The sequence below is a fragment of the Equus przewalskii genome, chromosome 5, assembly GCF_037783145.1.
Source record: "Equus przewalskii isolate Varuska chromosome 5, EquPr2, whole genome shotgun sequence".
Lineage (NCBI taxonomy): Eukaryota > Metazoa > Chordata > Mammalia > Perissodactyla > Equidae > Equus > Equus przewalskii.
This window is the reverse complement of record NC_091835.1, coordinates 65,737,310-65,760,757: the sequence shown is the minus strand read 5'-3', so window position 1 is coordinate 65,760,757 and position 23,448 is coordinate 65,737,310. Positions and strand designations below refer to the sequence as shown.

At 43.5% G+C, this 23,448-nt stretch overlaps 1 protein-coding gene and 1 long non-coding RNA gene across 9 annotated transcripts in view; both read left to right on the top strand.

Annotated features, from left to right (window-relative positions):
- The first annotated feature begins 11,179 nt into the window (after positions 1 to 11,179).
- On the top strand, positions 11,180 to 16,921 carry LOC139083563 (uncharacterized). Its single transcript, XR_011540399.1, has 3 exons — positions 11,180 to 11,392; positions 11,476 to 11,646; positions 14,922 to 16,921. It is a non-coding gene; the product is annotated as an uncharacterized lncRNA (long non-coding RNA).
- Positions 16,922 to 17,109: 188 nt separating this feature from the next.
- The window catches only part of SLC38A4 (solute carrier family 38 member 4), a 68,216-nt gene continuing 61,877 nt past the window's right edge, over positions 17,110 to 23,448 (top strand). For 2 of the 8 annotated variants that reach the window (XM_070621127.1, XM_070621130.1), the window contains exon 1: positions 18,341 to 18,447. The gene's annotated coding sequence lies outside the window, so the exon portion shown is untranslated. Of the gene's footprint in view, positions 17,264 to 17,709; positions 17,856 to 18,340; positions 18,448 to 23,448 lie in introns of those variants that run through there. The other 6 variants (XM_008533363.2, XM_070621126.1, XM_070621124.1 and 3 more) reach the window with 6 other exon arrangements.

The following is a 23,448-nucleotide window of genomic DNA, read 5'->3' as shown; positions in this document are numbered from 1 at the left end:
TGACTTTGCTGGAAAATTTTAAATGAAGTACATTTCCTATGCCACATAAAGTCTCGGTCATTCCTTAGAGGGCAAAGTCACATGCATGCACACATTGACCCTGGGAGTATGGTAGTTTTAACAGGGTTCTCTTTGTCTGTCTCTTTCCCAGATTTATCTATCAAGTTGTCTGCCTCTGCTGGTATCACATCCAGATGTTAAGCTCCACTAATTGCTTGCTGGTTGCTCTTTTGTTTTGACAATGCCCTGGAGCACACACTGTTCCACAGTATGATCCAATTAAATTTAGGCTCCTTTGCAAGGGTAGTCTTTCAAGAGAGTCTTTGAGGTTTGTTCTGACTACAGAAGGGATCTTCTCAGTGGTCTCTTTCTCTGGTTCCCTTGGTAGACTAGCTGGCCTACAGTTTAGCTTGTTACCCTCATAAAGATATCAGACTCCTCTTAATTGCTTACCACCAAAACCTCCATTGTTTTTAAGAATGTTTGGGTTTGAACTTCCCCAAAGTCTGTTTCAAATAAAATCAGTTCCTCTGGGAAGAGCTCTGAGCTGTTCTTATGGACTGCCTCTCTCTCTAAGCAAAATTTCTGAGTCCCTGCTCTGGAGCTGTGGGTGGAGATAACTGTCTACTTCTCTCAGAGTGACCCCTGATTTATGAGCAGAGTGCTGGGTGAGAGTGATAGCCTCTGGTCTCTGCTTGCCTCTCCTGGTGTGGAACTCTCTCTGAGTGAGCTAGTGTGAAGGCAATCAGTCCCCAGTATTCTTGCTGCCACACTTGGTGTGAATATCCATCTTATAAATGGAGGCTGGATGGAGCAGGGAACTCCTGATCTCTTGGTTGCACGCACCAGGAATTTAGCATCTGCAACTGGGAGAAAGGAGTAACGAGAAACACTAGCAGCCTTCCCTCATAGTGAGAAATTGCACCCCTTAACTATGATCTGAGGAAAGAAGGAGCTCCATTTTCTTAGCCACATCCCCCAGAGTGGAGCTTCCATTCCACTGAGCTGGGTAGCGAGAACAGATCATGGCTCAAGACCCACAGACTCTTGCTATTCTTACTTAGATTTAGTAGATTTTCTTGAGTAAATGTTTCTTCGCTTGCTGTATGCTTTGGGGACAATTTCCAGAGACTTTAATTTTTTTTTTAAATAATTTTAACTAGTGTGGTTGTTTCTCTGAAGGGCAGATCTAGCAGAGCACCTCAAGCTGCCATTCTAGACATAAGTCCTAGCACTATTTTTAAACCTTTTATTTAATAGAAATCTTCCTAAAACATGCTATACGCTTAATTGTACTAAAGATGATTTTTCTTATTCCTGTTAATTCATGCTCATTGTGATAGATTCAATACGGTCTCAAAGTTTCGACACTTTTGTCATTAAGAGAACAAGGGTCAAGCTCTATGACTGCTTGATCAATAAAATATGGTGGCGGTGACACTGTACCTTTTTCTAGGCTCTAACTTAAGAGATTAGCCGTTTCCAATTCCTGCTTCCTGGGACATTCATTCTTGGAAGTCAGTCACCACAACTATGAGGAAACTCATGCAGTTCCATGTGAGAGGCCCATGTGGAGAAGAACTGAAGCTCTCAGACCACAGCCCCAGATGAATTACCAGTTGACATTCATCACCAACTTGCCAGCCATGTGAGTGAGCTCTCTTGGAAGAGAATTCTCACAGTTGATGCTCTTTAGAGCAGAAATGAGTCATTTCTGCTGAGCAAATTCATGAGCAAAATAAATTACTGTTTTAATTTTAAAAGATTAAGTTTTAGGATAGTTTATTATGCAGCCATAAATAACTAGAACACCCAATAAAATCATTCACTAAACTTGTTATTACATAGTTTGCCCTCATACGCACTTCCTCAGCTCTTTGCCTATGACTTTACTTGTGCATTTGAACAAGAGCTACCCAGAGCTCAAAAGATATTAGAAAATAAAGATTACAGTTGGCATTACAATGATCTCCATAGCATCCACTCCATCACTTCATCATTCATAACAACCAAGTAGTTTGGGTGGGATTAACCTAACTCCAAGATGCAGAGAAGAGACTCTGATTGGTAATCAGTCAGGGCACCCTAATTCCTTTAGCTAGCTTGAATGACTCAAAAATAGGGAAATTACTTATTATTTTCTAATCAGAGATAATTCCAGGACTTTGGTTTTGATAACCAATAGAGAGCTGTTCTCTCTCTCTCTCTTTCTCCCTCTCTCTCTCTTGATCTCGGATGCATGCATGTGGATGTCAAAGGATGTAGCCCTGAGTGAGAGTTGTTGGCAGTCACCCAGGGACCTTAAGAAGAAGCCAGCCTTAGTATAAAGCTGATACTGCAGGAGATAACATGGAGACACAGAAAGAAAACCATGATATTGCTAAGCTGCTGAATCACACCATCCCTGAAGTCTACCCTACCTCTAGATTTTCCAGTTATGGGAGCTAATAAGAGCCTTTATTTTTTAAGCCAATTTGAGTTGTATTTTCTGTTACTTGTACATAAAAGCATCTTCACCGATACAATGACTAATGATGAAAGGCAAAAAGCATAGTCAAAAAGACATAGGATTTGTATTTTGGTTTCTTGTTTGACCATTGTTTCTGATTGTCTGCCAAGGACCAAGCACTTTTACTTACATGCTCTGGCTACTTACCACCGGTGTGACCTTAGGCAAGTCTTACTTCTTTGTACCTAAGTTCCTTCATCTGTAAGGAAGAGATGGTGGGATTGGAAGGAATGGACTAAATTATTTTTAAGATCTCTTCCTGCTCTGATGTTTAGACTTTATTTTTTAAATTTTAAATAAATTATTAAATTTAATAATAAATTATTTAAAATATTTTAAAGTTTAAAAAACGAATAATATCATCCCTCTAGCATTGTTAATTCCATCATTATTCATTAAGTGAAATTAACTGGATATATACAAGCAATGTACTGAACAATGTACAAGCGATGTACTAAAAGGATAAATAAGATATGGTCCTTGATCTTAAGGACTCCATAGTTATTAGGGAGATAGATATATAAGCAATTAACTGTAATGAGTGTAATGAGTGATATTAATGACATAGGTAACAAAGCACAGTTGTGACTCAGATAGGAGAGTGGATCGGGAAAGGCTTCAAAGAGAAAAATACACTTGAGCTAGGTCATGCAGACGGAAAGTTTAGAGATAGATGGTAGGAAAGAGAGCAAACTGTTTATATATTTTCTATATTTCTCTCAATAGATAGATAGAAAGACAGATGGATATAGATATATTATTCTATAGAACTCTGGTCTGGATTCTTCATCCGCTTTCATTTATCAGCAAGAATGTGCTAACTTTGGTCCCCATCTTTCATGACTCTTTGAGACTCAGGTGTTATAAACTGAATGTTTGTGTTTCCCTAAATTCATGTGTCGAAATCCTAATCCCCAATGTGATGGCATTAGGAAGTGGGGGCTTTTTGGAGGTAACTAGGTCATGAGGGTGGAGCCCTCATGAATGGGATTAGTATCCTTATCAAAGAAACCCCAGAGAGCTCTCTAGTCCTCTTTCTGCTGTGTGAGATCACAGTGAGAAGTTGCCAGGCTGCAACCCAAAAGAGGGTCCTTACTAGAACCCAACCATGCTGGCAATCTGATCTCAGACATCCAGCCTCAGAACTGTGAGAAATAAATTTCTCTTGTTAATGAGCCACCCAGCCTACGGCGCTTTGTTGTAGATGCCCACACTGACTAAGACATCAGGTTAGGAAGCCCCTCCTTACGACCTCCTGCCCTCAGATGAAGTTGAGTGTCAGGTTCTGGGTACGTATCTTAATCTTAGCACACCTTTCTGCCCGCACTACCACCTTGAAAACTCACTTGCGTCTGTCACCCCCATTAGATTATAAGCTCCCTCCTCACGTTTATATTGTGTCATGGCATAGAGAAGATGGATGTTCAAGAAATAGTCATTGAATGAATGAAAAACATCAACTTTTCACTTTGCAAAAAAGGGAAGTAAGGGGCCAGCCCTGTGGCCGAGTGGTTAAGTTCGCCTGCTCCGCTGCGGCGGTCCAGGGTTTCCCAGGTTCGGATCCTGGGCGTGGGCATGGCACCGCTCATCAGGCCATGCTGAGGCGCCGTGCCACATGCCACAACTAGAAGGACCCACAACTAAAATTTTCAACTTTGTAGTGGGGGCATTTAGGGAGAAAAAGCCAAAAAAAAAGGAAGTAAAAGGGAACTCGGTCACCGAGTTCCTCAGATTCTTCCTTTTCTTGCAGGTATATTAGCATCATCGATAATATCTCCATGAAAGAAGTTAGGCCAGAGTTTGAGATGGCCACTTGGAAATTCTATGTCTGCACCTTTGAGGCCTCTTTCAACACAAGGGCCAGGCACTTAGCTAAAGGTGTTACTGATAGAGCAAATCTCCAAATTTCTTTTTAGTGGCTACCTGAGGGGGGTGGGGAGGTGGGGGAAATACTGCAAACCATGGGATTCTTGTGTATGTTCTTTGTCAGGAGAGCCCAGAAAGCTGTTTCTTAAATGTAAGCGCAGGGTTGTATACACATCACTCTTTTTTGGTAGCCATGAACCTTGTCTTTTTGTCAACTCTGGGGCACAGCTGTGCCGGCAGGTTTAGTGTGAGACGATGGGCTCCTGGCATGGAGAACAGTGAACATTCCTGGAGATGGCAGCACTAGCGTCTGTCCCTGGTCATCACAGAGAGCCAGAATCTGAGGTCTCAGGGCGTGAGAGGCCACGGAGACTCCTAAGGCACCCAGCCTGAGGCCAGGGAAGCCTCACCAGCTCCTCCTATCTTCCCTGCTCTGTCCTACCCCTCCCAGCATGGCCCGCCCTCCGATCTCCCAACCCCCGAAGCCGGCCTTTAACATTCTGACCCAGAGGAAGGAAGGGCAACTTTCTATGGAGCACCAGGGTCTGGGGGCCTCTGCTTCCTAAAGTGAAGGCCTGCTGATGCCTTTCTCTCCAGCCCTCTCTCAACATAAATAGAGCGCAGCCCACACAAGGGTCCCAATTATTTTGTCAGACTGAAGTCACTAGTTACTGTACTTATTTGTGAGCTGGTAATATGCAGTAATGGGAAGCCACCTCCCCTGTGACTTTAAAAGGAACTTTAATATCAGATCTTTGTGTTTCCCAAAGCAATAAAAAGAGATGATTCGCCAGAAGAGCAAAATTTAGTTAACTAAATATTAGCATTCTAATCACTTCAAATATATTTGCCTCTTTTCCTGTCCTATACAGAGAGAAAACTATATTTGCCTAAAAGCAATGTTTGCCTCATAGACCATAGGAATGAGAGGCCATACTCCTTGGTAGCTGTCCTAAAATCTGATAGAAAACATGATTCTCCTCTCCAGTGCTAAGCACAGCCCGGGATGGGTTCAGCAGTTGAGAAAGTCACACTTGGGGCTCAGTTGCTGCCAATCTAGGAGGTGCCAAGCCCCAGCCCCTTTCCCGCCCCCCGCTGCCCTCAACTCATTTCCTGCCGGTAACATACAGGGAAGGCTTTTATGGCTGGAGGGCTGGAGGCTGAGCCAGGAGGAGGGCGAGGATGCAGGGGCCAGGGTGGCTCCTGCTTCCTGCCCAGGGCCCAAGGAACAGAGAAGTTCCTCTCCCCACCACTGTCCCAGCCCATCCAGGCCCTGCTGGACTCTTGGGCATCTGGAGACCACACTGTGGGTGTGGGCCAGTATGTCCCTCTCTGGGCTTTTCCAAGTGTCCCTTTGGACAGCTGGGGTGGAGTAGGTGCCAGAGCAGGGGAGGAGGAATAGGATGGTGACTGTGGCTGACTGCAGTGGCGGGTCTGTGGGCATGTGTGGGATGTCCCGTTCGGGCATACTTGGAAATAACTGGGACACTTTGAAAGAGAGGAACCAGAGATCCTCATGTTACTTTGATGGGAGATTATGTATATATACATGCACACATAATATAATATACATATTATGTATATATGTGTATATATGTATATAATATATAGTAATATAAATAACTTATATATGTTATATAAATAATATAAATATTGTATCATTTTATATTATATATGATATTATATTTTGTATCATATCATATAGTATTATATTATCCTCTATTAAGTTTAGACTTATATGGGGTAGAACTTTCTATCTTAGAATAGATAGGCAATAAATATTCGCAAGTGAAAAAACATACATTTTTAGGTGGGTAAAACTCTATACAATGCCTTCATACATTAAACATGCAGAAAGGGACAATGACTGAATTTATTCGTTTGCTTAATTTCACATTTAAAAAATTTGCTATTTATTCCAATTCACATAACACAAATTGCTGATAACGTATTATTTTCTTAAAAAGCACCTCCAGATTGGGATTGTTTTCCCTAAAGTCTATTGGTCTACTTCTCTTAGTTATGTACTGTCTTTTACATCCTTTTGTTTCATTTTTCTTTATAATTATTTTCTTGTAGGACTGAAATATTATGAGAAAATAGTACTCTAGAATGATTACCCCAGAGTTGGGGTGCAGGACTGTTCTCCACTAGTTAGGATGCTGTGGCATGCTCCCCTGCACCGTGGCCTACCGTTGACGCAGTGCTGTCAAGTCCTGCTCTCCCCCACCTTAAACCTCCCGTCACTCATAGTGGCCATTTGATTCCCCGCCTGCAGAATCAATTTCAACTCAGTTCAGAGAAATCTTCTATTCAGGGACTCCACCTTGAGTCACTGTTGTATCAGAGTTGTCAGCAAGTTTCGACATTCTTTCTTCCACCTAAATTCTTCCTTGGGAGCCTGCCTTGGACCCCGGTTTCCTTGAAGAGACGGCATCCTTCCTCCAGTTCCCAGTGCCATACCTGGAGTCCTTCTGCTCAGACAACCCCATTACCAATACAGCAGGGCCTCCCTCCACCCTCCCCAAACCACCCCCTACAATTTCTTCCTCAGCTGCTCCTCTCGCTTGGCCCTCTTGCTCCCCTACACTACGTCAAGTTATCACTAGACCCTTGAGGTACTCTATTTGGCCTGCTGGACCTGCCACTTTGCAACACAGCCCTCAAACCTGACTCCTCAATGGGTAAGCCTGGTCTAGGCATACTCAATCTTAGCAGGAACAGGAACCACTTGAGGAAACTGTTCAATATGCGGATTCCTGCTCCTTTCCAGAGATCCTGATTCAACAGGCCAGGAATGGGATCAGGGAATTTTTCACAAGTACCCTGGGGAATTCTCATTCAGGTGGCCATGCAGGGACCCTGCTTTGTAAAACATTGATCTGGTCCCAGGTCCCATGCTGTTCGGCCCCATCCTACTGAAGTTCATGCACCAGGGTTCCAGAGCAAGAAGCATCCGTGGAACAGGTTTGGACACTGAAACACAAAAAACCCAGTCTGTCTGGAGCCTAAGTCATTCTCTGACACTAAGTTAGGGTCCTGGGGAAGGACGAGAGCTGATTTTCAAAACAGACATGCCCTGACCTGGTATAATTTCAGGCATTTCAAGAGATAGCACAATAGTTTCCAAACTTGGCCACCCATTAAAATGACCTGCGGTATGTGATTAAAATACAGATTCAACGGCCACAGCCTGATATTATGGAATCAGCTTGTCCAGAAAGGAGACTGGGAGGTTCTACTTCACCCGTGCTCCAGATGACTCTGTCACAAACCAGAGTGGCCCTGTGGACTCATGCACAGACCTCTCAGCGACTGGGGGCTACAAGGATACAGCACGTTCCTTCCTGGTACCTGAATTTCCACAATTACAAGTTCTAGGTCCTTTTGGCCAAAAGATTGTTTTGTTGTTCTGTTAATTTTAAACATCTTCAGGAAAAAGGGCCCCTTCGAACAGCAGAGAATAGGAATAATTAACATTAAATGCCACCCTGTTGCTTTTGGGAGGGTACTGAGCTTTGTACCCCATGTCCCAACTGGAACCCTGAGGCTGCTGCTTCCTCCATCCATGCTCCTCAACCCCACACTCTACCCGATCCCAACAATTACTCTCATTTAAAGTAATTGTTTTCACATGTTTGCTCCCCTCCACTGGACGGTAAATTCTTAAGAACAGAGAATGTCTAATTTGTCTCTCTGTGTCTTAAACATTATCCAGCACGTGAGTTTCCAATAAATTGTCACTTGATAAACAAAAGATAGTAGCTTACATCCTCACACCTTAATGCCAGGGGGATTATCAAGCCTTTTCCTCTGAGCAAGTTTTGATATGGAGAAGGAAGAGAGTGTGAGGGCACTGGGACACCCCGCCCCACGCACACACCCCGCCTCCCATGGAGCAAGAGAAAGCTGAAGACACGTTAGACAGATGCCAAACATTCTTCTTGTGTGCTGAGGTCAGTTCCAGAAAGGCTGATGGCTCCTCTCTCATATCAGAATGCCTCTGCGGCTGCCCTAACATATTTCTTTCCAGGGCTTACTCTGCAAGCCAGCAGAGGAGGTAACCCTCTGCGGGTTTGGGTTTAGGAGACACCTAAAGCCCTGCATGCTCTAAATATTCAGTCTGCTGATAGCTAAGGAAGAACAAGTTTCTGACAAAATGAGAGAAAGGGTAAGTTTCAATGGGGTGTTTGGAGATTGGGATGCTACGCCAGGGAGCAAAGTAGGGAATTTGTCTTCCCTATAGACAGAAAGCTCTTTCTCGTCCTGCAAAAAATAGGAAATAGGACTGTGGACAGGCATGCAGGGACCAGAGGACACTCAATGGGGAAAGTAGGACTGTGTGCCAAAGTCTCATTCCATCCAATTTACTCTTCCACCTAAGGCCACCTAAAGAGGGGTGTGCTTAGGCACAGAGTGGGGACCTCGTGTAGTGGCATGCTTTTAAAGTGAGAGCAAGGCTAACAAAATAATAGGTTTACGAGCAGAAGACTCAGTTTGATTTGGAATTTATATTTGGAAACCAATTGTCAAGGTCATCTTGACAAACTCGTGTACTAGCTCATCCCTTTGAAAAGGGATGGCCAAATTTGTCTGGTGGAATTTTTCCCTTTACGTTATAAGTTAAACTGCTAGCATGAAAACTGATTACAGTAAAAAACACAAAACCCAGAACCTAGGATTGAGGTGTGACTTTGTCCTTTACACATTAAATATTGCAACACATCTTTCCTAACATACTATGTGCCGCAATATGTCAACATAAGTTTAAGAAGAAATGCAAGGACTGACTGTAAATCTCAGTTTCAAACTGACTTTCCCACCTTTTGTCTGTTTGTTTAAGATTTAAAGGGACCTCTCTCTGTTTTAGTTACCAGACCCTCCTCAAAATGGAGGTACTCAATGTCCCCGCATTTGAGGCTCATTCTTTACTGACTTACTCAGAGGCTCTCTCCAATTCACAGTCCAGCCTTTAAGAAGCAGAATCTTCTTCTCCTCTGAACTCCCTGTGGCAAGTTGAGCTAACAGATTCCTCCCTCCCTGACCTCGATCATCAGCAGAGGCTCTGATATGAAAAAGACTCCATCAAACTGGATCATTCCTGCAGACAGCAAAGGAAACAACCACTGACAACCAGTGGACTATGATCTTTAGTGCAATGTGGCTGGCCTAAGGTGGGGCAGAGAAAGAGTCAAAAGCTTTATATCAGGGGTAGGGTGGGGTTCTCTGTTATTCTTAAAGGATTAGGCAAAGGGAGGGTAACTCTGGTTATCTCTAGATGAGTAATGTGTGTCTCTGCAAGATGTGTTGAATCACAGGGGATCCAGTAACACAGACCAGCCAATCCATGACTGTCACTGGTAGACACAGACCTGGGATCAGGGCCCCTCATTTATCTCATTTTGGAGACAGGAGCTTGTCTGCCTCTGGAGAGCGTGAGTAGGGGAAACTGAGGAATCCGTCTTGCTACCTAAGGCACTCACTCCACTTGAGATGGATCCACCCCTCCCGCCACCTCAAGAGCACGAGCTTATATCCTGTCTCAACTGCAGGCATGGGCTTCCTGTGGGCATATAAATATGCTAAAGTTGCTACCATCTTAAGAAACAAAAACTTTCCTCAAAGTCATCCTCAAGAGTGACTTCCTCAGGGAAGTCTTCCCTTAGGCCCAGAGCATCCTTCCTTCTCTGCAGTCTTTGTCATTTTATATTTATTTGTCTCACACTTTTTTTGAGGATGCTTAGCCCTGAGCTAACATCTGCTGCCAATCCTCCTCTTTTTTGCTAAGGAAGACTGGCCCTGAGCTAACATCCATGTCCATCTTCCTCTACTTTATATGCGGGACGCCTGCCACAGCATGGCTCGCCAAGCAGTGGTGCATAGGTCTGTAGCCGGAATCCAAACTGGTGAACCCCAGGCCCCCGAAGCAGAACGTGCGAACTTAACTGCTGCACCACGGGGCCAACCCCTATTTGTGTCACACTTTGATTAAACTATTTCTTCCTACCAAACTATAAACTCCACAAGGACAAGGATTACGTCTATTTTCACCCAAGGTTCTGTCCCTAACACCTACCACTAAGCAGGTACCCAATAAATGGCCATTAAATCAGAGGGTGAGCACATGTGGACAGGACTGGGTTTCCTGCGGGAGGAGATGGGGTCACCAGATTTGACTAGAAGGCTACCTGTGGGCAGGCGGACTCCAGAAGGGAGAAACATCTCAAGTGAAGGCAGCATTCGAGAGGCTTCGTGCCAGTCTTCCTCTGTGCAGTAAAATTAGTCAGAATTTCAGCCTTCAAACTTCCACATTGGAATACCCTTCTGAGGTGCATCTCACTCTTCAGAATTTAGCATATCTACATACTCCTGCATTTGAAGGCTGCTGAAGGCTCATCAGGTAGGATGGCCATGAAAGAGAAGGGCCCAGACCTCCTACCTTGCTGAAAGCCTCATCAGAGAAGGGGCTGGAAGAGCATTGGCCCCTCAAGAGGAATGGAAGGCAGCATCCCCCTTGATGCTGAAGACAACCTCAGTAAGACAACTTCTCCAATGTCCCACGTAGGTTAGGAAAATCCCCCTTCCAGACTGGAATGCAACAGGGCCCCCCATAAACCCAGGTTATAATTTTAAAACCAATAAATTCCAAAGTCTTCTTCATAGCAGTATTTTAGCCTGAAATGTTTTTGTTTGATAAAACTCCATCCTTGCCTTTAAGAAAATTATTGCTCAATTTTTCAACATCTTGAAAAACAGAGAAGCATCAATTGATTTACCCATCCATCCCTCCATTTATTTCTTCAGCAAATACATTTTGACAAGGCAGCCGCAGAACTTACAGTGTCAAGAGGAGCCACGCAAACAACCTATTACACAATGAGAAAGAACCAAGCAGCACGCAGCCTGGAGCGGCCAAACATCGGAGGACCGCGCAGAAATAAGCACGTAATCCTGACCTCTTCCACACCATCCATCGCCTGCATTTGAGGACTAAAATTTAATGTTTTCATGGACTTTGTAAGTTTTGTTTTATTTTAGACTCAGTCTTGTGAAAATTAGAAAATAGATTAATAATAGTTTCCTGTTCTCCATCTCTTTAGAAGGCAAATAAAAGGAAACCAGAGTTTTGTTGTGGCAACCAGGGAAGAAGTAAACACCAGAAGCTGTGCAATGGCAAAACGTTAAGATCCTGCAGGACCCGAGGATCAGATTGTGTGTCCTCTTGTACTCAGGATGAGGAAACAGGCCCAGGGGAATAGAATGAAGCTTGGGTAATTACAAGAATTTTTCACTAACAAATGATGTGACTATAATTAGCATTTTCCATTTGAAAAAGGATATATGGTTTAAGTGCCTTAAGTAATTCATTTAAATTTTTTTAACAACTCTATGAATAGGCACAATTGTTATCCCCACATTACAGATGAGGAAATTGAAGCATAGAAAGGTTAATTTGCCTAATTATTGTATAAACAACAACTACTTGTCAGCTAGTAAGTATTAGAGCTGGAATTCAAACCCAGGGAGTCTGGTTCCAGAAATCAGAAACAAGGTGTTTAACGTCACATGTTTTACCTCTTGTACTTTTGGAAAATACACACGCGTTTTTTTAATGGGATCATTCTCATTGAACAGGTCTAGTTTTTGGTGATGAGTGGTTTCATTTTATTTTTCCAGATAAAGGAAATATGAAGTTAAGACGGACATGAATACGTTTCTAACTCTCAGGGAATATCACAAAGGGTAAAATGTGCTTTTACAGTAATTTAATATCATTTTCTGAAAGCTGCCATGCTATTGCGTTACCTGGCAATATCAGATCAACGTCAGTCTCTGTTCAAACACCAGTTGTGCAAAGCCGGTCAGAGTAGCTGGTAGCCAGGCAGACTCAGTCACAGACTGTCTCTCTAGGCACCGAAATTATAATTGGCCACCTAATCACGGTGCCTCTTCACTTTAGAGAAAGAAAATACAAGATACAAAATATCATTAGGGATAAATCACAGGTAACTTTATTTAACAAATAACACAGGCACAGATAGTGTTTGTTAAAATATGCAAATAATAGGGGCGTTCTTCATTTGTTCATTCACTCATTCAGCACGTGTCTACTAAGTACCTATGTGCCAAATGCCGCGGCAAATGCCAGGAACAGATAAGAACGAACAGGGACTGGCTGCTAAGGGGCACGAAGTCTGGTGGGGGCCAAAACAGTGTATTATCATGTGCTTCTGGAACCCAAATGAGGGCAAGTCTCCTGATGGGACTGGATGGGAAGAGCTTTGGAATCACATACACCCGAGTCCTAATCAAGCCACTTAACTCAATCACTCTCTGTGCTCTCATCTGAAAAGTAGAGATAAATACACCCACCTCACAGGCAGTAAGGACTAAATTCCATGCCCCAAACATGCTGGTTCTCTTTTCCACCGTTCTTCAAACTTCCCAATCACCCCATGCTCCCCACCTACCAAGAAAAAAAAATAGCTGGAGGAGCTGGGGAAGGTTTCATTCACTTAAGTGGCGACACATGAGCTGGGGCTTGAAAGATGAGTAAAAGGTGAAGTTGACAGGCAGAGTCAGGAGCCAGGGCTTCCAGGAAGTGGGGACAGTGTGTTCAAAAGCACTAAGGTATGAAAGACCGTGGCACTAGGGAGCTGGGGACAGTAAGGGTTTAGAACACGGGCTGCATAGAGGGGCGTAGTTGACCAGTGCTGTGAGCACCAAGCTGGGAAAGGCAGGTGGATATGATTGGTCAGCTGTGTGCATATAGTGCCATTTCCAGACTAGAGAGACAAAAGCCGACCTCCCTGGAGCTGGGTGTTGAACGCTGACCACGTGATACACATTCTCCTCTCTGAGCTCCATCCAGGCGCAGCGTGGGCTCTGCTCCCCCTCTTCACCCCCCGGAGAGGAGCTCAGAGTCCAGGCCTCACGTCCCAATGTTGGACACTGAGTTGGATCTTCTAAGATCCTAGATCTTCCTTGATATTTTAGCTTTGAGACCCAGTATCTAGTTGTTTCATCATGCGTGAAACCGAGACAGTGAGCGATCTACTCAAGTATCTTCTTCCTACCAGTAGGAAATAGTAGCCCATTTAGGGAGCACGACTCTAAAGAAACCCAACCATAAATGTAAGTCATGGTATTACTCAGTTTCTCACTTAAATCAAATTCAAATTCATAGAAAAGAAAATCATTATACTGACATTAGAAGTTTATAGAGGTTCATGTAATTATGATAAAGAAAGAGATCATTACTTTTATAGTAATTATTTTAAAAATCATAATTTTATGGCTAACTATGCTGCATTGTAGGGTTGGCTACTTTGTAGGCAGGAAAACAGTAATCAGCTTTAGTAAAGAAAATGCTCAGGGGCCGGCCCGGTGGCGCAGTGGTTAAGTTTGCACGTTCTGCTTCTCGGTGGCCCAGGGTTCGCCAGTTCAGATCCCTGGTGCAGACATGGCACCGCTTGGCACACCATGCTGCGGTAGGCATCCCACATATACAGTAGAGGAAGATGGGCATGGATGTTAGCTCAGAGTCAGTCTTCCTCAGCAAAAAGAGGAGGATTGGCAGTAGTTAGCTCAGGGCTAATCTTCCTAAAAAAAAAAAAAAGAAGAAGAAAATGCTCAGAAGAAAAGGGAGGTGAGCTGTGGAAGGGGAGACATTGCATTTGAAGCCAGAAAACCTGGTTCATGCTCCAGTCTGTCATTTATTGGCTCTGTGTCTTTGGAGAAGTCATTTAACCTCTCTGAACTCCACTTTCCCCTCTCACTGAATAGGGAAAATAATAATACCTACATGATTGGCTTATTTTAGTATCAAGTGGCATAACATATGTCAAGGTGTTTTGTAACCTAAAGTCATTTTACTATTTATAATAATTACTAATTGGAAAAATAATCTATGTTAAAAGTGTACTATCAAAGAAAAAATTTATACAAAAGCCTACTAACATCACCGCTATCAAACTTTGCAAGGATATTATGGAAAACAAGAAACTTCCTATGTATGTTGCTTGAATAATAATGTTCTATTTTCTTCCTAAGGCATTCATTTATGCTAAAATTTAGTAATGGCTGTTCTCTGGATCATTAGAGATGTTCCTGTGAATAGGGCTCATGATCATAGAGAAATACTGCACATTCCATCCCAACTTAGAGAGACTGATTAAAACCTCTGAGAAACCCCACAATAACTTTAACTTGGTGTTTCCCAAACTTATTGGAGTGTAGAACTCTGTTTTCAAGTGTTAGCTTGAGTTAAAAGAACATACTTGGGGAATATTTTTATACATACTTTTCTTAAAAGCATCCACAACAAACCCAATAACGCTTGCTAGGAGCAGTGTGTCAATATAATTTCAGAGCAGAGAGCTCAATCGATCAAGCTTTGTCAGAATGGTAGTAAATTCCAACTGCTTTCTAAGCTTTTCTCTGGATTGCAAACGTTTTGTTTTCCTCTATCACTAGGCGAATGTGTAGTACTGTCTGAAAATAAGTCACGAAAATAATGTCTCAAGAAGCGTGCTCTGTTTTTCAGATGGAGAGACTGAGTCACTAAGAACTGAAGTGGTCACGGTGGCCAAGCTTGCACAGCTGGTAGGTGGCGGCTCTGAGATTCGGACTCAAGCGATCTGCTCCAGAGTCAGCGAATCATCTGACGATAAATGAAAATGTGTTTCTCGATGTGGTCCTGCAGAGAGAGTCATATCGCCAGTGAGAGCTGCCAGTGAGAGCTGCTCCATATTCCTTCACACACTAGTTTAAAACAAACCCTTGAGGAGCGTTGAGTCAATTCAGCACAGCTGTTAATAGCTCAAGTTTTTGACGGTAGCAAGTTAGATAATGGTTGTCAGCTGTGTCACACCACCCAGACATTGCTGCTTTGAGCTTTTCTAAAACTCTAATGATGTACAATAGCTATGAAGGCTGACAAACTTGAACTTTACTCAGCACTTCATTGCTTCATAGATGAATGCAACTCATTTTACCTCAACCTATAACCTGATTAATATTAACAGCATATATAGATGAATAACCCATAGTTCTCTAATAAATTAGGCAATGAACTGCTGTTTTTGATCTTCTCTGTACTAGCTAAGATAAAATGCTAAGAACTTATTAAATAAGCAGTTCACTAAAAAGTTGAGCAGTTGCATAGTCAACTAGTATTCGGCTTAGAATTGCATTGATGCCATCTTCATTTGTGCTTTCTCTGGAATGGCTTTTCATTTTAGATACCTGGGTTTTGCTTTTACTGAATCTCAAGTTAGGCAGAGAGAAACATCTATCTATCTCAATCTCTCACTAATTCTCTCTCAAGCTTACCAATTTTGACACTTTACTCGCTTCTTAAAAGATGTTTATATTTATTAAATAAGATTCAATGGAGAAGTGTGGTAGTATAAAGATAATCTAGTTTCAACAAGCTTAAGGGGACTTCACAATTATTCAGATGTATTCTAATTTCACAAAATGGAAACTTCTAGTTATGAGAAACTAAAGAGGTATACCATATTTGGTCAAGTGGGAGATAATCAGCTTTTATAAAACAATATTTCTTATATACTCCTTCTTATCTGGTTTTTCTAAGTTCCAAAACAGTAACTCCTGGGAAGATATTTATTGCATCATCTTTCTAATGAATCTGCCTTGTCGGATGGTGTTAGTACAATTTGATGCATGGATGTGCACATCAATGTCGTATTTTGTTAACGTTCCTGGTTATCATACATCATCCAGGTGGATTTTTGTTGTGTTATCCTGTTTCTTAGAGTAGTAAGTTGCTGCTGGTGTTTTCGTTAATGGGAACTGTAAAATGAGAAGATTCCGGGTATTCATGGTATGAACAAACAGTTAGACCTACCATTCTGAATCAAGCTCAATTGGATATGCGAGAATTCAGAAAGGAATTTGTGTTGCCTGGTGAGTTTGCTAAACTGTGGGGTCAGGTCTCCGTAGGAGAGTTTTTTTTTCCCTAAAGAACGACAAATGAGTACTAAATAAACAGGAGATTGTGGACATATTTGTTACGTGGGCCTTCTTTGAAACAAAAATTTTGGTTAACATCAGAAAATGGCTTTAATATAAACAGTTTTTCTTAGAATGGTAGGTAGTGCCTTTAATAACCAGAATTGAAATTATACTGCTATTTATTTTTTCCTAATTCCTTCTTTATATATACTGAGGATTATGCTTAAACTGAAATCCTAGGGAAAAAAATTACTACAAAAGCCCCCTACCCGTAGTTAAGCGCCAGCAGCTTATTCCCTGCTTCGCTCTTGCATAAGTGACTTTTACTGTGAATGACAGGTTTTTCATTTGTACCCCTTCCCCAGATGTTTACTTTTTTCCCTTTATGTCAAGTTCAGGTTTGACATCCCCAAACCTGGAGGAAATTTAGAGTCACCAACCAGATGGACACTTTTACAGACCAAAAAATGAAGATCAACCTGCATTCCTGCCTGTGTGGCAGATCCAATAAACACAACCTTGACCAAGGAAGAAAGTTAATCATCAAAAAAAAAAAGAAAAGAAAAATAACAACCAACTCACACCAAGATCTTCTGTGTTATGGGGCTCCAGGAAGGAGAAGCAGGGGCTTACAGCTCCCAGGCTTCACTCTTGAGGGACAGCTGGACAACTCAGCCCCACCTGGGAGGATGCTGTCGTTTACATCTCAGGTTGCCGCCTGACGATTGGTGGCTGGGCTGGAAGGGAGGGTCCGCAGGAAACGCGACACTGGGGATGCTGCCCCCTATCACATGATGGAAATTTCCACTCTTTAGGAAGGCGAAAAGAAAAGAAAGAAGGGTCTGTCTATCCACCCTTTTCCGATACTTCCCCTGGATCCTAATCGGAAGAGAGTAGAAAAAGAGGCAGGTGAGTGAAACTTTTCGTATTTTCTGTTGGACTTAGAAACGTGTCAATGTGCAAACTCGTGGCTGGATCCCAGCCGGGATGGGTGTTTGCGTGTGTGTGCGCGCGCACGGGGACACTCACACGTGTGCAGCGCAGTCCTTCAACTGTCCGGGGCTTAGGTTAGGCGTTGCTGCTCATCAGACCTTGTTGATGGTCCCCAGTTATTCTTACTATTTTCCAAAGGATCACAGTTTGGGTGGGTTATTGCAGGCTAGTGACCAGGTTGACTCCAAGTTAAGTAAACCAGGGCACACGCAGGGAAGGGAGACTGGCTGGGCAGGCTCATGTGTGACTCCGTTTGCAAGGAAAGGTGGCTGTGCCAAGGCAGCCTATTCCCGGGGGGCAGAAGGGGGGTGGCTGGGGCACCCCCGGCCGCGGCCCCGGAATTCCCTGGGCGCTTGGGTTTCGAGTTGGGTGTACTGGGACCGCTTCCACCGCCGGGGCCGCGCCGCCTGCCTAGTGGAGGGGACTCGACCCCGCTGCGGAAGCTGGCTCTGCCTCAGCTCGGGATTCTGCTGGCAAGGTGTTACCCGAGGCGCGGGACCTGGGCCAGGTGGGGACACTGGGTGCAGGACTCAAAATAGAGCCCTTGTCCTTGACAGCTGGGCCACCCAGGAGGCCAGCACAGTTCCTTGGGTGGGGGGGGCACAGTTCCTCGGGTGGGGGGCTCCGGCCTGGGGATCCCCCGCGGAGTCTCCTTCAGGAGAGGAGGAAGGCGAGAGCATTGCTGGGTCTGGGGGGGCCTCTGCCCTGGGCGGTGGGCGGCTTCGCACACTGAGCCCGTGGCTCCGAGGGAGGCGTCCCGCGCCGTCGGATTGGAAAGCGCGGGGCGCGCTGGAAAGAGGGAGGCGCAGCGCAGAAATGGGGAACGGAAAGGCGAGTGGAGTCCGGGAAAGGGAGAGAGGGCGTCGGAGAAGAGGGGAGAAGCCCACGGAGGAGAGGAGAAGGGAAGAGTCATAAGAGGCCAGACCCCAAGAGGGTGGGAGTGGGAGGGAAAATGGAGAGAAGAGGAGAGAAGGGAGGAGGGATCCTGTACGCAGGGGGCCTCCCCAGTCCGGGAGAGGAGAGAGCTGAGCGCAGGGACGAGCCAGCCGCGCGCTGGGGGCGGCGCGCAGGGAGGGGCTCTTGGTCTCGCGGTGGCACCGGTAGGCTCTGCGCCCCTGGTCGGCGTGGGCTGGAGTGGAGGCGCGGAGCGGGGGGACTCGCGAGTCTTCCGGGATCCCTTTGCTGATCAAGCAGGGAGAGGTGGAGAGTGTCCCTTCCATGCGCGCAGGGACCAGCCCAGGGAGGAGAACCGGGCTGCTGACTTGGTTGGAGGAAAGGGGACGAACTAAACTGGGAACCCAGGCCTGGGAGAGTTAGTCGCTGGTGTGCCAGGGCGTGTGCGGAGGAGTGCGGGGTAGTGGTTGGGGGCCTAGAGGGACTTGGCGAGGCCGGGAGATCCCGAGCCGCAGTCCTCCGCCGAGCCCTTAGCTACCTGGGCTTGATTTCACTGAAGGGGGACCGGTTACTCTTGATACCTGTTTCTCAGTGCGAAAGGTATATGTCTACCTGTCTCAAGGGGCTCTCAGATTCCCAGAAAAAGAGATGAAGGAAGTAGCAGCGGCCCTGGAGGTGTAAGCAGACCCTGACTGCCCACTTCCCACGGCCGCCCCCTCCCCCAGGGCTCCTGGACCTGCTTGCTTTGTTATCCGTTGGGAGTCGCACAGCTTCTCACCCTTAAGGAGAGGAGGCAGCGGACTTCACCATGGATGGCCTTTTTCTCAGTTTCCTGGTTTCCTATATTCAGCTGCTGCTTCTTTTTTTCTTTTTGTTTGTTCGTTTGTTTGTTGCTTCCAGGCAGCGCGGGCATAATCATGAGGCCTGAATTGTCTCATGCTGTAAAGACAGCATCCTACACCTGGATCACAATTTCCAGGGCCTGGGAGCTGGGGCTGTAGCTTGGGTTCGTTCCAACTTTAGCTTTGCCTTTGGCAGACCTTAACTTTTTTGTGGAGCTGGGGTGGGGAAATTAGTCCCCTCTTGTTTTTTGTTCTTGTTGTTTTTGTCCCCACTGCACTGCAAACACGTCTCTAAGGAGTCAGTGAGATTGGTGGACTCTCTCTTATGGAACACAAGAAATACGTGTGTGTGATATACCCTTTCAAATTCTAGAAAAATCAATCTACAGAAAATCTATGTTCCAGGTAGAAGTTTGTGACAGAGATGCTAAAGAGAACATCTGATCTTCCGAAATTACTGAAATCATGTGTTCAGAGACAGGAGGCTTTTTTGGGCTGATTTTTATCACAAAACATCAAAAAGCAGGAAGACTGGTATAAGGGGATAAGTAACTTTCCCAGCTGCAGGGGTGGGAGCTCTTCTGCCAGAGGAGGCAGAGAAGGTGCCCCCAGGAGGCTAGTGGCTACCAGATTAATGATAATAATGGCTCACACATTAATATCAGTTATTAGATTCCTGATGTGTTACTAAGTGCTTCTTTGACGTTAACATTTGATGCTCATAACAACTTTATAAGATAGATTCTATTATTATACCCATTTGACAGATCAGGAAATGGAGATACATAGTGTGGAAAACACAGAATGTCTTTGGAAGTTCTATTTGGGTGTTCATTATTCTCAAATGTAAATGGGCAATTCTTTTTCACTTTGCCCTTTGTCATGGGCAGGACTGGACAGGTGACTTCTAGGGACCCAAAGCTGACTTCTTGGTCTATTACAGACTAATCCTATCCAAGAAAGCCAAGGACATGATCCTGCAGCTAAGACTGAATCTTTGCAGGCCCAGGACTGGATTTGCTATCCAGTGACATTTGAGAAATGCATTGTCTAACTATGGTTACCTGGCGGCTTATCAAACGCTGAGGGTGGGCAAAAAATGGACAGCACCTGGTAGACTTCTGTGCTAAATATTTCTCTTCTGTATCATTGTCTTTGTTCATTTCTGCAGTGTTTTCAGGTATCTATTCCTTTTTTTCCCCCTTATCCCTTGGACAGACTTACTAATATTTTCTAACTATTTTTAAAAATTTAAACTCCTTTTTTTTTACTTTTTATATATCCAAAGCAATGATTTTTATAAAATCATAGGTTTAATGGGGTTTAATAACTAGTGAAATATTGTAATGTATGTCAAAATAATAATACAGTTTTTAAAAACGTGCTTCCATGGATCACCTGAAATCATCTTGCCTGCCACTACTGCCCTGATGACATCTTGTAGGGACAATAAGGGGTGGGAGTAGGGAAGAGACAAAGGAAAGAAAAGAAGGACTCTCGGAGCCAGACTTGGAGCTAAGCCCTTTACACATGTGAACCACATTTCATCGTCATACAGGACTCTCTACTACAGGTGTTTGTTATCTTCATTTTACAGAGGAGGAAATCAACGCTCAGAGAAATTAAGGAAAGAACCAAGGGTCACACAGCTAGTAAGCAACAGTTCTGGCATCAGAACTATGTCCCTCCTATGCCAAAGTTCCTGCTTCTAGTAAAGAGAGCAGTGAGAGAAAGACTACTAGAGAACAAAAACTTAAGGAAACGAGAAGCTTAGAAAGATGTTACACAACAGAGAAGGATTGAGAGATAGGAGAATGGAAAAAACCGAATCACTTTCATGTGACTGCTAATCTGCCCCTGGACTTCCTTTACTGTTTTCGTAATGACCTAATTCCATTCATTCATTCCACAAACAATCATTGAGTTTTATTATCTTCCAGAAACTGTATTAAGAGTTTCTTTTATGCCTGTCTTCCTAAATCCTACCACTGTCCTGGGCAAAGACTAGGTGCTCAAGAAATGTTTGTCGAATAAACGAATTAGTCTGGCACGGGAAAGAATAAATAAGCAAATAGTTGCACCAACAGCATGTTAACGGCCAGGGAAAAATCAGATTTGAGCGCTCTGCCACTGAACCTGGCTTAGGAAAGGGGTCAGAGAACATTTCAAGACCAGGTGATGCCTGAGCTGGGTTTTGAAGCAGAAGTAAATGTTAGCCAGGCAAAGAAGTGAAGAAAGTGGGAGAGGATTCTCAACAGAAAGACCGGCCTGAACAGAGGAAGGAGAAGGTGGGAGCCACTTTGGGAACTGACATTCAGTACTGGGAAGTGAAGAATGCCAGAGAAGGGGCTGGGACGGAGGTGTGGTCTGGGAGGTGGAAGGTGTGGTCTGGGAGGTCCTTAAACATTCCCTCTGCAAGTGTCTCATAGCTCTCTACCCGGCCCTTGGATTTCGGAAGTGAACTATAAACAAAATGACTGAACCCAGGAATTAGCAATACATTTTATTATTTTATCATTTTATTATGGCCCTAGAACAGTGAACCTATAGTGTTTAGACTCCTTACACTGTTAGGGTTTTAAAATCTGTGTTCAAATGGAAAGACGAGACTTTGTCGTCCCATGTATGGGAAAACCAAATTATTTTTCTTGTTCTCAAGGGGCATTTCTCTTTTAGCATAGATACAATCTACACCATCACGAAAAAGACTTCCAAACAAATGTTCTAGGTTTTTCTTGGAGGGTAGCAGGGGAGGGGGGGATTTCTCTCTTTATATCAGTTTTTAGTGGTTTTATTTTTTATATTAGTGTGTTACAGAGTAGTCAGGAAGTAAAATGTATTTCAAAAAAATAAGATGAGATGGGGAATGGAATGTCACCCTCCTATCTCCAAAGTAGATGTTTCTCCCAGTCAAGACTCTGGCTTTTGATACTAGACTTTGAAAACTCAACTGCTAATGTCTCTTCTCTCTGTAGGCATCTTTTATACCAATTTGTCTTTCTAGGCTCAGAGGTCTGCATGCCACTTCCACACTTGCAAAATACTCTTAGTCATACTGCTATTAGGAAGGGAATTCAAAGGATAAATGAAATTACAAATAATCCAAAACCTAATTTCGGTTCATAGATTAAATCCTCCACTTTTTAGCATTATCCTTGAGCAAGTTTTGTAATCTTTCTGAGCTTCAATCTCTTTATCTATAAAATCAGGATCATAATAATATCTACCTCGTGAGACTGTTATGAGGATGAAATGAGTTAACAGATGTAAAATGCTTAGGCTAATGACTGATACAGAGTAAGCACTCAATATGTGATAACTGTTATTTATTATCTGCCGCCCGAAGCATTATTTGAAATGTTAACAAACGTCTATACTAAATGTTCTTTGATAATGTGTTTTCCTCTAACTGTTGTAACTAAAATGAAGGAAGCAGAAGGGAGGGAATGAAAAAAGGACTAAATATGTAATACTCAAGCAGGACAGTCCAGCTCAGAATAACATCATTCCGTGTATAATAAGACTGAAAAGTTCCCTTATTTCCTGTTGGCTATTTGCTGCTATGGCTCCTGATAAATCTACTGTGTATTCATCATTAAAATGAACAGCAACTCCAGTTCCCTTGTTTTCTCTCATTTTTCTCTTTTGATCATGCAGTCACCCTGGTGCCTCACATAGTACCCAGCATACATAACACACTCAGGCTTGTTTGTTGAATGGATGAAGGAAGGGAAACCTATTTCTTTTTTTTTTTTAACAGTATTTATTCTTCAACTGAACATTTTTTCATTGCAATATTAAAAGCCTTTGCAAAGTGAATTTGTTCATTGTTGATAGTATAAATATTTTAAAATTATTTATTGAGTATGCATTGCTGCGTATGAAGTACGCATTGCTGCATGTGAAGTACTCAGGCTTGCGCGTCAGGCTGTGTGGATACGAATCCCAGTGCCCTCAGAGCTGAGCTACCTGCATTCAGTTCTTTGCTGTCTTATTTGGACTTCCTGCATTCAAATTTTGGCCCTGCCACTTTATAGCCAAGTGACCTTCAGCAGGTCGCTTAACCTGACTGCTTCTCTTCATCTGTAAAATGATGGGAATAGTTCCTACTTCATAAGGATTTTATGAGCATTAAATGAGTTAATATGTGTAAAGTATTTGGAACCACATTTGGCACTTTGTGAGCTCTAGGGGTGTCTGTTAAACAGTTAAAAAAAGCCCTGGTTTTCCAATTAGATATAATAACAGTACCTACCTTACAGAATTGGTTCAATGCACATAATTGCAGGGCACATAAGAAACACTCAAAAAATGTGACAATTACTATCGCTATTATTGCAAATCTTTATTTATTTTTCTGTTATG